At 38.5% G+C, this 17,710-nt stretch overlaps 1 non-coding gene across 1 annotated transcript; it reads left to right on the forward strand.

Moving 5' to 3' along the window:
• Window positions 1-15,905: 15,905 nt before the first annotated feature.
• On the forward strand, window positions 15,906-16,012 carry LOC127077712 (small nucleolar RNA R71). The gene has a single exon (XR_007787493.1). It is a non-coding gene; the product is annotated as a small nucleolar RNA R71 (small nucleolar RNA).
• The last annotated feature ends 1,698 nt before the right edge of the window (window positions 16,013-17,710 follow it).

A 17,710-nucleotide genomic window follows, 5' to 3' on the forward strand; every position in this document is an offset into this window, starting at 1 on the left:
GAGGATATTCAGAAGACCGCTTTCAGAACAAGGTATGGACATTATGAGTATTCTGTAATGCCTTTTGGTGTGACTAATGCGCCTGGAGTATTCATGGAGTATATGAATAGGATTTTCCATCCGTACCTAGACAAGTTTGTTGTGGTGTTTATTGATGACATTTTGGTGTATTCGAAATTTGAAGAAGAGCATGCTGAGCATTTGAGAGTGGTTTTAGAAGTTCTACGAGAAAAGAAGTTATTTGCTAAACTGTCAAAGTGTGAATTTTGGTTAGAAGAGGTTAGTTTTCTTGGTCATGTGATTTCAAGAGGTGGTGTTGCTGTTGATCCTTCTAAGATAGAAGCGGTGTCTAAGTGGGAAGCTCCGAAGTCTGTTGCTGAGATTCGAAGTTTTCTTGGCTTGGCTGGTTATTATAGGAAGTTCATTGAGGGATTTTCTAAGTTGGCGTTACCGTTGACGATGTTGACTAGAAAGGGGCAAGCATTTGTTTGGGACTCAAAATGTGAAGAAGGTTTCCAAGAGTTAAAGAGAAGGTTGACTACTGCTCCTATTCTGATATTACCGAGTTCGTCGGAATCATTTGAGGTTTACTGTGATGCTTCATTATTGGGTTTGGGTGGTGTGTTGATGCAGAATAAGCAGGTTATAGCTTATGCTTCGAGACAACTGAGGGTTCATGAGAGGAACTATCCGACGCATGATTTAGCGTTGGCAGCTGTGGTATTTGTTCTGAAATTATGGAGGCATTACTTGTATGGGTCAAGATTTGAGGTTTTCAGTGACCATAAAAGTTTAAAGTATTTTTTTGATCAGAAAGAGCTGAATATGAGACAGAGGAGATGGTTAGAATTTCTGAAGGATTATGACTTTGGTTTGAATTACCATCCGGGTAAAGCAAACGTAGTGGCTGATGCATTGAGTCGGAAATCATTGCATATGTCTATGTTAATGGTTAAGGAATTGGATTTAATTGAGCAGTTTAGAGACTTGAGTTTGGTGTGTGAGAGTACTCACAATAGTGTTAAATTGGGAATGTTGAAGTTAACGAGTGGTATTCTGGATGAGATCAGAGAGGGTCAGAAATCCGATGTGCTTTTGGTTGATAAGTTGACTCTAGTGAATCAAGGTCAAGGTGGTGAATTCAGAGTTGATGAGAATGGCATTTTGAAATTTGGTAATCGGGTGTGTATTCCGGATGTTATCGAACTTAAGAAGAGTATTCTTGAAGAAGGACATCGTAGTGGCCTGAGTATTCATCCTGGAGCTACGAAGATGTATCATGATTTAAAAAAGTTATTTTGGTGGCCGGGAATGAAGAAAGAAATTGCGAGTTTTGTTTATTCCTGTTTGACTTGTCAGAAGTCAAAGATTGAGCATCAGAAGCCGTCTGGGCTAATGCAACCGTTGGCTATTCCAGAGTGGAAGTGGGATAGTATCAGTATGGATTTTGTTTCTGGTTTACCGAGGACAAGTAAGAATTGTGAAGCTATTTGGGTGATTGTTGACAGATTGACAAAGTCGGCTCATTTCATTCCGATCAGAATGGATTATCCGTTAGAGAGATTAGCCGAGTTGTATATTGAGAAGATTGTAAGTTTGCATGGTATTCCGTCTAGTATCGTTTCGGACAGAGATCCTAGATTTACATCGAAGTTCTGGGAAGGTTTGCAGAGGGCTTTGGGAACTAAGCTGAGATTGAGTTCTGCATATCATCCGCAGACTGATGGTCAGACTGAGAGGACGATTCAGTCACTGGAGGATCTTTTGAGGGCTTGTGTTCTGGAGAAGGGAGGTGCTTGGGATTGTTATTTACCTTTGATTGAGTTTACCTACAACAATAGTTTTCATTCGAGCATTGGTATGGCACCGTTCGAAGCTTTGTATGGTAGGAGATGTCGGACACCTTTATGTTGGTATGAGTCCGGTGAGAGTGCTGTGGTTGGACCGGAGATTGTTCAACAGACTACAGAAAAGATTAAGATGATTCAGGAGAAGATGAGAATTGCTCAGAGTCGTCAGAAGAGTTATCATGACAAGAGGAGGAAGTCACTTGAGTTCCAAGAGGGAGATCATGTGTTTCTTCGTGTTACTCCGATAACTGGGGTTGGTCGAGCTTTGAAGTCGAAGAAGTTGACACCTCGATTTATTGGTCCTTATCAGATTTTGGAGAGGATAGGGGAAGTAGCCTATCGTATCGCTTTACCGCCGTTACTTGCGAATTTGCATGAGGTTTTTCATGTGTCTCAGTTGAGGAGGTACATTCATGATCCGTCGCATGTAGTCCAAGTAGATGATGTACAGGTGAGAGATAACCTGACTGTTGAAACATCACCTATGAGGATTGAGGATCGAGAGTTGAAGCAGTTGCGGGGTAAAGAGATTGCCTTGGTGAAGGTAGCTTGGGGAGGACCAGCAGGTGGCAATGTGACTTGGGAACTGGAGAGTAAGATGAAGGAGTCTTACCCAGAGTTATTCGCTTGAGGTATGTTTTCGAGGACGAAAACTCTTTTAGTGGGGGAGAGTTGTAACACCCCGATAATAATATGGTAATTATTTAAATTAAGTTAATAATATATTTATTAATTTAATTAGATAATTGGATTATTATTATTATTATTTTGGAATTATTGAATTATTATTATTATTGGAATAATAATTATTTGAAAATATATATAAGCTGGAATAAGTAAAAAGAGTTCATTTTTGGAAAATAAGGTTTTCACGTGAAACTCAGAGAAGCGGCTGAAAGAGGCAGAGCAAGAGGAAGAGCTAGAGAGCAAGGGTTGGAGAACGGAAAAGCTTGAAAGCTCAAAGTTGCCGGATTAACTTAGGTAAGGGGGGTTTATCGTCGTTTAATGGGTATTATGGGTTAGCATGTAATGGGTAGTGATAAACCGTTGAATTGACCCTAATTGGGATTGTCGAATGCTGAAAAATTGTGATGGATATGTTGTGTGAAAACTGAAATTGAACCTGTAATTGAGTGTGTTGTGATTTCCCTAACGTATAGCTTTTTACGGAATTGGAATCGGAGGTCCGGAAGTCCTCTAACGGCGGAAAATGCGGAGAATTCTGCACTCTACTTTGTGTTAGCGCAGGAACTGCTGTTTTGTCTGCGTTAACCGGTTAACCCAGGGTGTTAACCGGTTAACACTGTTACGAATTGAGAATTAGTGCTGTTTTGCCTGCGTTAACCGGTTAACCCAGGGCGTTAACCGGTTAACACTGATAAGTTTTGGGCAGTAAGCGTGTTTTGCCTGCGTTAACCGGTTAACCCAGGGTGTTAACCGGTTAACACTGTTAAAAAGTGGAAAAATGGATATTTTAAATGTTATGTGTATATGTGATGGTTGGCTTATATCGGTGAGTGATATAGTAGGGATTATTCCCGCTGTTTTGAGCAGTATAGGTATTAGTAGAGTGTGCTAATACTGTGTTTAATTATTTGACATGATATGATGTTTTGATACAGGTGTTGATGATGTCTGATGGTATGCATAATGCTGTGAATGTATATATTATGCATGTATTTGTGAATGGACTGTTGTATAGCTTAGAGTATGAGCATATGTTCCTTGTGGATTGTTGTTGATGTTGCATTGCTAGATGATTAGCGTGCATAGCATAGCCCTTGGGGTTGTAGCTAATTCCCATAGTGAGGAATTAGTGAGTGAATCATTGTGGATTTGTTGTTGATGTTGGCATGCTAGGTGATTAGTGTGCATAGCATAGCCTTTGGGGCTGTAGCTAATTCCCATAGTGAGGAATTAGTGAGTGAGTCACTAGGTCTCAAATGAGTGGGACTAGTGAGCTTAGTAGCCGTATCTGGATTGATCGGTGAGCTTGAACTATATGTTCAAGAATAGTCGGTACCGCATGTGTGGAGTCTCATTGCATAACGTATGTATGGCGTATAATATGAATGGATGTATTCCAATATTATACGTGTGGTTGTGTTGACATTGAGTATGAGTATGATTGAGTTGATATTGCCGTTGCTGAATGTGTAATCTGATTTGGGTGATGAAATGTGTTATTTACTTAACATGACATGATAATTTATAATGCTTATTATATCGATTGAGGAACTCACCCTTACAACTATTTTTCAGGTAACGAGCAATGAGTTGAGTAGAAGCTAATGCTTGGAGTCTAGTGTAGTCTCCTTAGTGGGTCGTGCTCTGATAGATGTAACATCGGGATGGGATGTTTTAACTTGTTTTAAATGTTTTATTGTTGGTTATGAACCATTTTACATGCAATGTTTTACATGATTGATGAGATTTCTATCCGCTGCGTTTTATGCAAATGCTTATGTTTTGAATCAATAAAGAGCATGACCGTTATATTGGTGAATGGTGTACAGTGTTTGTGTGTGACACCCTTAACTGCATAATTACTCTGAGTTTTATATGTTGTTTTAATTAAATATTGGGGTATTTTAGAAGGGTGTTACAGACCTCATGTGATTGGATCTCTATACCACACAAAAATACAATCATACAGGGTTTCTCGCTGCCGTTGGCAAGATCTAACCATCATACATCATAATACACCTATTACTGTCTCTGAGTATCCCTTCCCTTGCAGGGGTAACTGATCGCTATATTCGCAAGTGCACGAATCGCGTCAGAGTAATATAAAAGATTATCGATCCCACAGAGACCAAATCGTCAATTTATTGATTACTATTGTTACGAGGTTTATCTAAGGCGGAACAAATGAGATATTGATGTCGCAGAATAACAGTAAATAAAGAAAATGATAAATACAGTGCAGATAAAGATAGGCTTGAATGTATTTCACGTCAGTTAGACGATGCTTCGATTGTCTAAATAGAACTACTTATAGGGCAATATTTTCTACTCTTGAAAAGAATCCATTTAACAGGAACTGTCGCTTTCGCGTATTCAGAACTGAGTTTACCCTTAAACTAAGGCATTTTATTGTCACTTATAAAAGGTGCGCATAATGCTAAAGTAGTAAACCTATTTTTAAGAAATAAGACTCGTAAGCTTTGTTGAAAAGTGATTTTGATTCGGAAAGTTTACCCAAGGAGTTTCCTGATTTTAAATCTATCAACGCGTACGAAAACAGTTTCAAAAATCGTTTTTCCTTAAAGTGATAAAAATTCCTAGTTAGCTAAGTCAGGGTGCTTTCGCACTCCTTGAGTAGTTAAAATTAACCAAGTTTGTTTCTGAAAACTCGAATTAAAAATCAAAACAGCCCCTAAAGCATTTCTACAGATGCAATATGTGAAATATCTCTTTAACCGCGATCCTTACATTCTAACCTTTCAAAGATTTAGCCAGACATGATAATACAAACAAATACAACGATATTGAACATGATGAAAAGAAGTTTAGAATGTAAGGCATGAAGAACAAGTAAAGTGTGTAAAACAATTAAAATAAGCAATAAAGATAATGGCGAGAAAACTAAATAAAGTAAAGATAATGGCAGGAAATTAAATAAAGTAAAGACAATGGCAGGAAATTAAATAAAGTAAAGCATGACAAGGAATTAAATAAAGTAAGGCATGGCAAGTAAAATAAAAAGGCGATTAAATTAGAACCTGCTCCAAACGGAGGCTTTAAATCTGGTACAAGGAAGTAAATGAACCTTTGACTTTGAAAATAAAGATGACGGTAAAATCAAAGTGCTTCAACTCAATTACACTAAGGTGCGATAACACCTCGATGTGACGGATTACCGTTTTTACAGATGATATTATAGTCTTAGTGTTATAAACTAAGTTGGATGATTTGGAAGTGAACTAGAATGACCTATTTATAGAGGAACTCAACAGCATGCAAAGACCGGGATGCCCTTCAACTGCTCTTTAGTGGGAATGTGGAATTCAAAGGTGGCGCCCGACATCCCTCCATGGCGCCAGCCATGTGAGTAAATAGGGAAGTTCATGGAATCGTGGCAGTTTCCTCCTGGTTGAGGTTTGATGTGTCATGGTTTCTCCTATAGCGGCCGCTATGCAGAACGCCACGAGTACAATATTTGTCGAAAACCCTAATTTTTTGGTCTTTTTGCTTCGTTTCTTCTACAAAGATCCTGAAAGAGCTAAATACCTGAAAACAACACAAAAGAAAGCATAACACAAGCAAAATGATAATAAAGACCTAATAAACATGTGCAATCCGAGTCAAATACACGGTGTGATTCAGTGTTATCAAATTCTCCCACACTTAAACCTTTGTTTGTCCTCAAGCAAAACTCTTTATAACTCATGCAAGAAAAACAGTATCAACTAGAGTTAATTCAAGGCTAAAAAGGCTTATAAGTTCATTCAAGGAATGTATCGATAGGTACTAACGAATCGAACTAAGGATATTGTAGTGACACTTTCTCCAAATGCGGTCATAGGCTTCGTTATTATACAAATCAATTCACCCCACCATACCTAGGCCTTCTTTTCATCTTCTTCAATTCCTTTTTTCATTCAGGTGCAATCACATTAAGCCCATTATCCGTACATACTCATAGTAAGGTGATCGGTTAGTGATTATGATCTTAAGCATGGGGCTCTGGACCATAAGTTGGTGTAGCCCCTTTATTTAACCCAATTGTAGTTGTGGGGGATTGGATCGTAATCCACCCTACCAAGTTCAGCACCAGATACCTCTAAACCAACCAACAATGGGCATATTATTATTTATTTATTTATTTCTGCATGTTTCGCAAACCTCTTTATTTTGCTGGGTTAAATGACCGTGTCAGAGTCACCTAGCCCGAAATTTCATACAACTAGAGAACAAAGCAGAAATTTTTATGATCATTCACTTATTTTCATCGGTCCCCTACGTAGAGCATGCTTAAGCTGGAGTTGACTGCAAGGATAAACTACTTAAGGACTTATTTGGAACAAAAATTAGGGCCATAACATATGGGGTATCGGGATCGACTCTTATAATCATGAAGCTTACAGTGTTAAGATGATATCGATTTTTAGAAAAAGTTTTCCCAAATCGTTTACATCCTGTCATAAACCTGTCTTATAGCCTGAATATTCAAAATACACTGTTTTCTTTGCTCACAAAATTTTTGGTAAGGCTAAAGAAATGGGAGAAGTACGAATACACCACAAAGATGACTCGTCAAACACATGTTATTTTATTGAAAGAAAAGCAAACAACTAAAACACACAAAACATACTGAAAATAAAGGAAAGCAATAAAAATCTCCTCCTACACTTAAACCGAACATTGTCCTTAATATTTCGAAATGAGATAGGGTATGAGTAACCTGAAAGAGAGAGAACTATGGCTGATCACCGGCACCGTCACCGCCCTGGTCAGGATACTTGGGTCGATGACTCCTGCTACGACGGCTAATCCTTCCTGCAGCTGCCTAGAGCGACCTAAGAAAGACCCTTGGGTGGCCTCGATAAGTGCGAAGTGCCGCTCATTAGCTTGTTGCTGGCGATGCTGCTCATTAGTGATCACAAGCAAGGACTCCGTGATAGTTCGATGTGCACGCTCAGTGTGCTGCTGGGAGGCTACCATAAAACTCATATTATCAGTCAATTGTTGGTTTATGGTATTTAGAAGGCCGTCACGCCTTTCTTCCCGAGCCAGGTGCTCGCGCCACATCTCCTCGGTGATGTAAAAACCAGGAGTGGTACCTGCAAAATGGTCAGAAGAAGAAGGTGTAGTGTGTGCAGGTGATGCAGTGTGTGTAGGAATATCATTAGCATGGGACTGGTCATGCCGGTCACACTCATCATCGGTCCCTTTCCCATCGTCCATAGGGACATTAGGTGGCAAAGGACTGGTAAAAGGTGGAGCATCGAGATCAGATGTCCAGTTACTTGCATGTCGCACATCTGTACGCTGAGAGCAAGGTAAAACAACACTCGGTATAGCTACACCATGGACCATGAGGTTATAACCGCCTGCTCGCCGCACCTTGCACAATTTCATATCCTTCAAAAATTTCAAGTTGATGGCGCGGTGAAGGAGCGGTTCTAAGGTAGCTAACTCAGCATTGAGATTTAGTGCTCTAGCAATAGAAGTAATTAATCCACCAAAAGAAATGGTTAGTCCTTTTTTCAAAATGGCAGACATATGTGCAAGCATAAAAGGGACAAGATTGATCCTTCAGTTAGTAAGGAAACCCTGTAAAAATAGCAACTCGCGAGCATTTACTTTATTAGAATTTTCCCAACCAAAAATAGTACATGCCAAAAGATATCGAAAAATACTGATGGTCGGGTTATGAATAGTGGAGGCTAAAATTCCTTCAAAAGAAGTGGCAGCCACATTCGATAATCTATTCCAAAAGTTAAATGCTTCGAGTGCCCGTTCTGTATCTAAGGGTGTCTCACAAATGGCACCCTCTCCGTAAGGCATTCCTAATAAACCTGCTAAGGCGTCGGTAGTGTACTTATATTCAACGCTGAACATTCTAAAACATACGGTACCAACCGCGCTAGCAGTGCCAGGATGAACGGTGTAAATTAGGGAACTCAGAAATTCCCTGGTCATCTTATCATAGGTGGGTTCCTTATTAGCAAAAATATCATGCAATCCTAAATTATCTAGCATATGAAAAACACTATGATACGTCCCTAAAGTATACAAACAGTCTTCATCTATATACCTGGTGGCGAGAATTTCCCGTATTTGCAACTTTTGTAAAATTTTGTTATGACGCTCTCCAGGTTTCCCTCCGTGAAGGATGATATTGTTGAATTCTATTCCAGCCATTGATGGTGAGTGAATAGAAAATGGGTTTTTATGGTAAGGAAGTGAAAATAGGATTGTAGTGGGTTTTTGGTGGAGGAAATTGATGAGTGAAGTTTGGGAATGATAATGGGTTGGAGTTAGAATGATGAAGTTGAGAATTTTCGTGGACTTCAATGGAGGTGGAAGGAGGAAAAAAATGGGTTTTAAGAGGTTGAAGAAGGCAAAAATGGGGGATTTAGGGATTCTGTCCCGTAAATGGTACAGACCTCATGGCGCCCGCCATGAGGCTATGGCGCCTGCCATGAATCCGGACTTGTTGTTTGGGTTGGGCTTGTTCCTTGCTCTTGGGCTACAACTTTTTCCTCATTTTGCAAAGGGGGTGTACATAGGCTTCCATAACATGCTACCTTTTTTATTTTGATTAAGCTTGATAAATGACAAAATAAAAAGTAAAGTAAAGTAAAAAGAAAATAAAAACATAATAATAGTAACACATATACATATATATATATATATATATATATATATAATATATATATATATATATATATATATATATATATATATATATATATATATATATATATATATATATATATATATATATATATATATATATATATATATATATATATATGAATAGATAGTAATAAGTCACGAGTCGAGAGATGCTAGGAAAGGAAAAGCAAGCATAAAGTCAAAAAGAAAAAAAAAACAAGCATAAATAATAAGTCTAATAATGGGAAATAAGTAAATCAAACGGCATCTCTCGGTCGGTGATATCATCAATGTCCAGGGAATAATGGAGTCTCCTCAACTTCGGATCCTCGGAGCTCTGTAATCTGGTGTCTAAGGTCAGCGATCTCATTATTCAGTATATCGGCTTCAGTGGCATGTGTGGCATCTGACACTTCGACCTGTAAAGCAACGTCAACAAGCTTCTAGTGGATCTGGGCTATCTCCATACGAAACTTAACAAGCTCAGAATGCATGCTTGGACTCTGAATATTTGGATTATTGGTAAGGATTTTGATTCTGGTAGGTGCTGGATGATGCTCTGCTTCAGATGGGATTCTCTGCTCATCTACTGTCTCTCCTTGGCCATCTATGGCATAGGCCCAGTTGGCCTGATTATAAACACAAGTTACCTAAGGGTTTGGTAAAGTAAAGTAGTGGATAGTCTCACCATCGATCAAGAGTCTGTATTGATCTGGGTGGAAAGAAGATCTCCTCACGAGACCACGGTCCAGACAGAAGTCAATATCCATCAAAGTATAATTGCAGTAAGATGTTAGGTGAAATAACCTTCTATCAAGTCCTAGGGTGGAGGCTATATGGGTTACTATGCTTCCAACATGTATAGGACTCACAGTGGAGCAAGCATTAAGATAGAAACTCTCGATCAAAAAATCCCCGCAAGCTACTGGGTGTGACTGGATGGTATAGTACATGAAGAAAATCTTTTTAGCACTTACGTGTGTATCAGTGTCACTCTTCCCCAGGAAGGTGTGGGCAATAATCATCTGAAAATATCTGAAAGCAGGATTATGGATCTTGTTAGAGAATTGGGTGGAAGGGTCAGGGCTACCTCCACATGTAATGTCACTCAAGAACTTCTTAATGTATCTACTTAGGAAATAGCTCATGGGGAGCTCAGATGAGGCATCATAAGTAGTCTGAAATCCAAGTAAGTCACCAAAACGCTTGTAGTTGAAGGTGTACTCTGTCCCAAACATCCTGAGATTAATGTAGCCATCATCACTAGCGTGACCAACATAGGGCTCGTAGTTCAGCGAGCTCAAGAATTCCAAAGTGAGGTTCCTGTAAGTCACATGCATCGCTTCAGTATATTCATCATATTGCAACTGACTGCACAAATGCCTGACAATAGGCTCAATGCCTAATGCTTCCATACAGCTTGAATCAGGATATCTGGTGGGCAGCATTGGACACCAGGAAAGCATGGCGTAGCGTTGCTCCTGTACTGGGTCACAAAAAATCATTGGCATAGTGTCGAAATTCTCCATCCTGAAAAGTTAGGTTAAAAACAGAGGACACCTGAAATCGTGAATATTGCAACTGTTAGTCTATACACACACACACACACATATATATATATATATATATATATATATATATATATATATATATATATATATATATATATATATATATATATATATATATATATATATATATATATATATATATATATATATATATATATATATATATATATATATATATATATATATATATATATATATATATATATATATATATATATATATATATATATATATATATATATATATAACATATGAAAATATAAATCGAAATAGTAAAAGTGAAGTAAAGGAAAAAGAAATCATGGGTTGCCTCCCATGCAGCGCTTGTTTAACGTCGTTAGCTTGACGATTTGAACTTTATATATCAGAGGTAGGAACCAGAGGGTCAATCAGAGTATATCCGGGGCATTCTGTGGGGATGTCACCTCCTTGATATTGCTTCAGTCTTTGTCTATTTACCACAAACAGATTACAGGAATTGTTCCAGATTTCAACTGCTCCATACTTGAGGATTTTGGAAACCTTAAAGGGGTCTGTCCATCTCTAACGCAGCTTACCTGGAAAAAGTCGTAATCTGGAATTGAAAAGGAGAACATAGTCAGCTATATTAAAGTCTTTTTTCACAATCCTTTTGTCATGCCATGCTTTGTTTCTTTCTTTGTATATAATGGCATTCTCGTAAGCGTTCTGGCGGAGTTCCTCCAATTTGTTGATATCGAGGATTCGCTTCTCACCAGATGCTAGGTAATCCAAATTCAGGGTCTTGATGGCCCAATATGCTTTGTGCTTAAGTTCAAGAGGTAAGTGGCATGACTTTCCATATACTAACTGGTATGGTGTAGTTCCAATAGGGGTTTTATAAGCAGTTCTGTAAGCCCACAATGCTTCTGTTAGCTTTTCAAACCAATCTTTTCTGGATATTGAAATAGTTTTTTCCAAGATTTGCTTAATCTCTCTATTTGATACTTCCACTTGACCATTAGTCTGGGGATGATATGGTGTTGCTACTCTGTGTTTTACTCCATACTTTCTTAAGAGTTTATCGAATATCCTGGATATAAAATGTGATCCACCATTACTTATGACAAGTCGTGGTACTCCAAATTTGTGGAAAATATTGTTTTTAAACAACTTGATGAATACTCTTGTGTCGTTAGTGGGTGAGGTTATAGCTTCTATCCATTTGGACACATAGTCGACGGCTACCAAAATATACTTGTTTCCCATCGAAGATGGAAAAGGTCCCATGAAATCAATACCCCAAACATCAAATAATTTCACTTCTTGGATGTTCTTCAAAGGCATTTCGTCGCGTCTTGACATGTTTCCAGCATGCTGGCACCGGTCACATTGGACAATATAACTATGGACATCACGCCATAGTGTTGGCCAATAAAGACCAGCTTGAAGGATCTTAGTGTATGTCTTGGATGTGCTTAAATTTCCACCATAGGGTGAAGAGTGACAATGTTCTATGATGTTTCTAACTTCTTCTTCTGGGACGCAACGTCAAAAGATGTTATATGTTCCTCTTTTAAAAAGAAGTGGTTCGTCCCAATAGAAATGTCTTACATCTTTAAAGAACTTATTCTTTTGTTGATAATTGAGGTCAGGTGGTATGATATCAGCGGCTAGATAATTCACAAAATCAGCGTACCATGGTACTCTGCTAATCTCTGAAACTGTTCCAAAGTTGTCTCTATCAGGTTCAAGGGGAACGGTATCTAACTTAGCTATCAATCTGTCATAGGTGAAATCATCATTTATAGGTAAATGGTCTGGCTTCAAATGCTCTAGTCTGGAAAGATGGTCAACAAGTACGTTTTCTGTTCCTTTTTTGTCTCGGATATCTAAGTCGAACTCTTGTAGTAAAAGGATCCATCTGAGTAACCTAGGTTTCGCATCCTTTTTGCTTATAAGGTAACAGATAGTTGCATGGTCTGTATAGACTATAATCTTAGATCCGACAAGATAAGACCTAAATTTATCAATTGCAAAAACTACAGCTAGGAGTTCCTTCTCTCTGGTCGTATAATTGAGTTGAGCGACATCTAGGGTTCTACTAGCGTAATATATCACATGTAATTTCTTATTTTTTCTTTGTCCTAAAACAGCTCCTACAGCGAAATCGCTAGCATCACACATTATTTCAAAAGGTTGAGTCCAATCCGGAGTTTGTAAAGTGGGTGCTGAAATTAGCGCTTGTTTTAAATGATTAAAGGCTTCGATACATTTTTCATTGAAAATGAATTCAACGTCTTTCATCAGAAGGCCGGTCAGGGGTTTTGTTATTTTAGAGAAATCTTTGATAAAGCGACAGTAAAAATCGGCGTGTCCAAGAAAACTTCGGACTTCTCTAATAGTCTTAGGAGGGTTAAGGTTTTCTATCACTTCTATCTTTGCTTTGTCGACCTCAATGCCTCTTTCAGATATTATATGTCCTAACACTATGCTTTCTTTAACCATAAAGTGACACTTCTCCCAGTTTAATACAAGGTTAACTTCTACGCATCTTTCTAGGATTTTCTCAAGATTAATGAGGTAATTCTCAAAGTCAAACCGACATACCGAGAAATCATCCATGAACACTTCCATAATTCCTTCGAGATAATCTGCGAAGATTGACATCATACAACATTGGAAAGTAGCTGGCGCATTGCAGATTCCAAACGACATTCATCTGTAAGCAAATGTTACTTAAGGACAGGTGAAGGTTGTTTTCTCTTGATCCTCGGGGTGTATGGGTATTTGGAAAAATCCAGAATATCCATCCAGATAACAAAAGTAAGAGTGCCTGACAAGACGCTCAAGCATCTGATCTATGAATGGAAGGGGGAAATGGTCTTTCTTAGTTGCGTTATTTAGTTTCCTATAGTCTATGCACATACGTCATCCTCCTTCTATACGTTTAGCCACATGCTCTCCCTTCTCGTTCTGCACGACTGTGATGCCTCCTTTTTTGGGTACCACATGTACAAGACTTACCCATTTACTATCGGAGATCTGATAAATTATACCAGCTTCTAGCAGTTTAAGTACTTCCTTCTTTACCACCTCACTCATTACAGGGTTGATTCTTATCTGATGTTCTCTAGAAGGTTTTGAATCCTCCTCTAGCGAGATCATGTGCATACACACGGATGGGCTTATACCTTTTAAATCAGAGATGTTGTATCCTAAGGCAGAGGGGTATCTTCGTAAAACATTCAAGAGTTGGTTTGTCTTGTCTTGGTTTAAGGTGGCACTAACTATTACTGGGCGGTTCATTTCTTTATCCAAAAACTCGTATCTTAGGTTCTTGGGCAATTCCTTAAGTTCTTGAGCTAGTTTTTTGAGAGTTTGGTGAAAGGTATGGAGTAAGAGCCAAACATTCGTTAGTGTGAGGTTCCGTTTCCTTTAGCTCGTCATCCTTTTCATTTGGGTTTGAAAATGGTTCGATCATAGGTTCTTCTTGATCAGATTCCCTTATGCATTCATCTATGATATCAATCGCGTAACATGTGTCTCCTATGATTGGTGCCATCAGGAACTTTGAAAGAATAAACTCTATATTTTTATCTCCTACTTCGAAAGTTAATTTTCCTCTTTTAACATCTATTATAGCTTCGGCTGTTGATAAAAATTGTCTACCTAAAAGGATAGGGATATCGTCGTCTTCCTTGATATCCATGACCATAAAGTCTGTCGGGATATAAAGTTGACCGATCCTAACGGGGATGTCTTCTAATATGCCTACAGGATACTTAACAGATCTATCGGCTAATGGAGGGACATATTAGTTGGTTGTAATTCTCCTAAGTTTAACCTTTTACACACATCTAAGGGCATTAAACTCACACTAGCGCCTAAGTCTAGGAAAGCTTTGTCGATCTCATGACTCCCTAGAATGCAAGGTATAGAAAAACTCCCAGGGTATTTCTCCTTCTTAGCAAGTTTATTCTCGGAAATAAAGTTGCATTCCAAGGGTTTGGGATCGTCAAGCCTACGCTTGTTGGTTAAGATGTCTTTGAGAAATTTGGCGTAAGATGGAATTTGGGTGATGGCTTCGGTGAAAGGAATCTCTACATGAAGCTTCTCTATTACTTTTATAAACTTTTGGTATTGGTTATCGATTTTGGTTTGTTTAAGTCTTTGCGGGTATGGGATTGGTGGTTTGTACGGGGGTGGTGGTTTGTAAGTTTTATCCTTGGTTTCTCCTTCTTGGTCGGTTTGTTTTTCGGGTTCCACTGGTTCCCCTCCTTGGTTGGTAGGTATATTTTATTTAGAAGCTTCAGACTCGCTCATTGTTGGGTTATAAGGTCCTTCGTAAGCGGTCCCACTTCGTAACGTGATAGCGTTAGCTTGCACTCGAGGGTTGAGTTGAGGTTGTCTAGGGAATTGTCCTCCAGGTGTAGTTTGCGGGGCTTGGTTTTGTGTTACCTGTGAGATCTGGGTTTCAAGCATCTTATTGTGAGTAATTATATGATCAACCTTAGTTCCTATTTGCGTTATCAGTTCGTTTACGTGAATGTTCTGGTTTAGGAATTCTTTATTTTGTTGAGTCTGGCCTGATATAAAGTTCTCCATGATCTTCTCAAGGTTAGGCTTCTGGGGCACAGCTTGCATAGGTTGATTTGGTTTTTGGGCTTGAAAACCTTGTTGTCTTTGAGGTGCAAAATTTTGGATAGGGTTCTGGTTTTTATAGGAATATTTTGGGTGATTCTTCCATCCAGGGTTGTAAATGTTTGAAAATGGGTTACCTTGGGCGTAATTCACTTGGTCGGTGTTCAGGTCGTTCAAAAGGTTACATTCCGCCGATTCGTGTCCTTTAGATCCATAAAGTTCACACTCTGTGTGGACTACCGCTGTGGTGTTAGAGTTTGTAGAAATATGTTCGACCTTAAGGGCTAAAGCGTCCATTTTCGCTTGCATCATGTCCATAGAACTTATCTCATGTATTCCACCTTGGGTCTCCTTTTTCTCTACTGATGCTCGTTCAGTTCCCCATTAGTAATGGTTTTGGGCCATATCCTCAATTAGGTCACAAGCTTCTGGGTAAGGTTTGTTCATCAACGCGCCACCAGCGACAGCGTCGATACTCATCTTTGTGTTATAATGTAGTCCATTGTAGAAGTTATGAACGATCAACCATTGTTCTAGGCCATGGTGTGGACAGACTCTTAACAGCTCCTTGTATCTCTCCCAAGCTTCAAAAAGTGATTCTCCTTGGTTTTGAGTAAATCTAGTTATTTGGTTTCGAAGAACGACAGTCTTACTAGGGGGGAAATATCTAGCAAGGAATACTTTCCTAAGGTCTTCCCATGTAGTTATTGAGTTAGTTGGAAATGAATCTAATCACAAACGTGCTCTATCCCTAAGGGAGAAAGGAAATAATCTTAAATGAATCGCATCAGGTGAAGCACCGTTGGATTTAAAGGTGTCGGCCAGTTGGATAAAGACTTTTAAATGTTGATTTGGGTTCTCAGTAGCGAGACCCGCGAATTGGTTATGTTGCACTAATTGCAGTAAAGATGGTTTTAGTTTGAAATTGTTGGCAGGAATGAGGGGGTTTACTATACTAGAACTAGGTTCCTCGTCAGAGGGTTGGACAAATTCCTTAAGAGGTCTCCGGTCGCGATTCTCGGCCATAGCTTTCTTAATTCGGATGAGTAAGAGGCGTGTACGAGTGTAACGTTCGGGTTCCGCTAAAGGATCTACTAAATTTCCGGTACTACGGGTTCTTCGCATTTACCGGCTAATAATGCCTTAGTCTAGACGGTGTAACAACATGGTACGAAATTTGACGAAGTTGGTCCCCGGCAACGGCGCCAAAAATTGGATTGCTATATTCGCAAGTGCACGAATCGCGTCAGAGTAATATAAAAGATTATTGATCCCATAGAGACCAAATCGTCAATCTATCGATTACTATTGTTACGGTGTTTATCTAAGGCGGAACAAATGAGATACTGATGTCGCAAAATAACAGTAAATAAATAAAATGATAAATACATTGCAGATAAAGATAGGCTAGAATGTATTTCACGTCAGTTAAACGATGCTTCGATTGTTTAAATAGAACTACTTATGGGGCAATATTTTCTACTCTTGAAAAGAATCCATTTAACAGGAATTGTCGTTTTCACGTATTCAGAACCGAGTTTACCCTTAAATTAAGGCCTTTTATTGGCACTTATAAAAGGTGCGCAGAATGTTAAAGTAGTAAACCTATTTTTAAGAAATAAGACTCGTAAGCTTAGTTGAAAAGTGATTTTGATTCGGAAAGTTTACCCAAGGAGTTTCCTGATTTTAAATCTATCAACACGTCCGAAAATAGTTTCAAAAATCATTTTTCCTTAAAGTGATAAAAATTCCTAGTTAACTAAGCCAGGGTGCTTTCGCACTCCTTGAGTAGTTAAAATTAACCAAGTTTGTTTCAGAAAACTCGACCCCTAAAGCATTTCTACAGATGCAATATGTGAAACATCTCTTTAACCGCGATCCTTACATTCTAACCTTTGAAAGATTTAGCCAGACATGGTAATACAAACAAATACAACGATATTGAATATGATGAAAAGAAGTTTAGAATGTAAGGCGTGAAGAACAAGTAAAGCGTGTAAAACAATTAAAATGAGCAATAAAGATAATGGCGAGAAAATTAAATAAAGTAAAGACAATGGCAGGAAATTAAATAAAGTAAAGACAATGGCAGGAAATTAAATAAAGTAAAGACAATGGCAGGAAATTAAATAAAGTAAAGCATGACAAGGAATTAAATAAAGTAAAGCATGGCAAGTAAAATAAAAAGGCGATTAAATTAGAACCTGCTCCAAACGGAGGCTTTAAATCTGGTACAAGGAAGTAAATGAACCTTTGACTTTGAAAATAAAGATGACGGCAAAATCAAAGTGCTCCAACTTAATTACACTAAGGTGCGATAATCCCTCGATGTGATGGATT

This window comes from Lathyrus oleraceus, chromosome 4 (assembly GCF_024323335.1).
Source record: "Lathyrus oleraceus cultivar Zhongwan6 chromosome 4, CAAS_Psat_ZW6_1.0, whole genome shotgun sequence".
NCBI classification, from domain to species: Eukaryota; Viridiplantae; Streptophyta; class Magnoliopsida; order Fabales; family Fabaceae; genus Lathyrus; species Lathyrus oleraceus.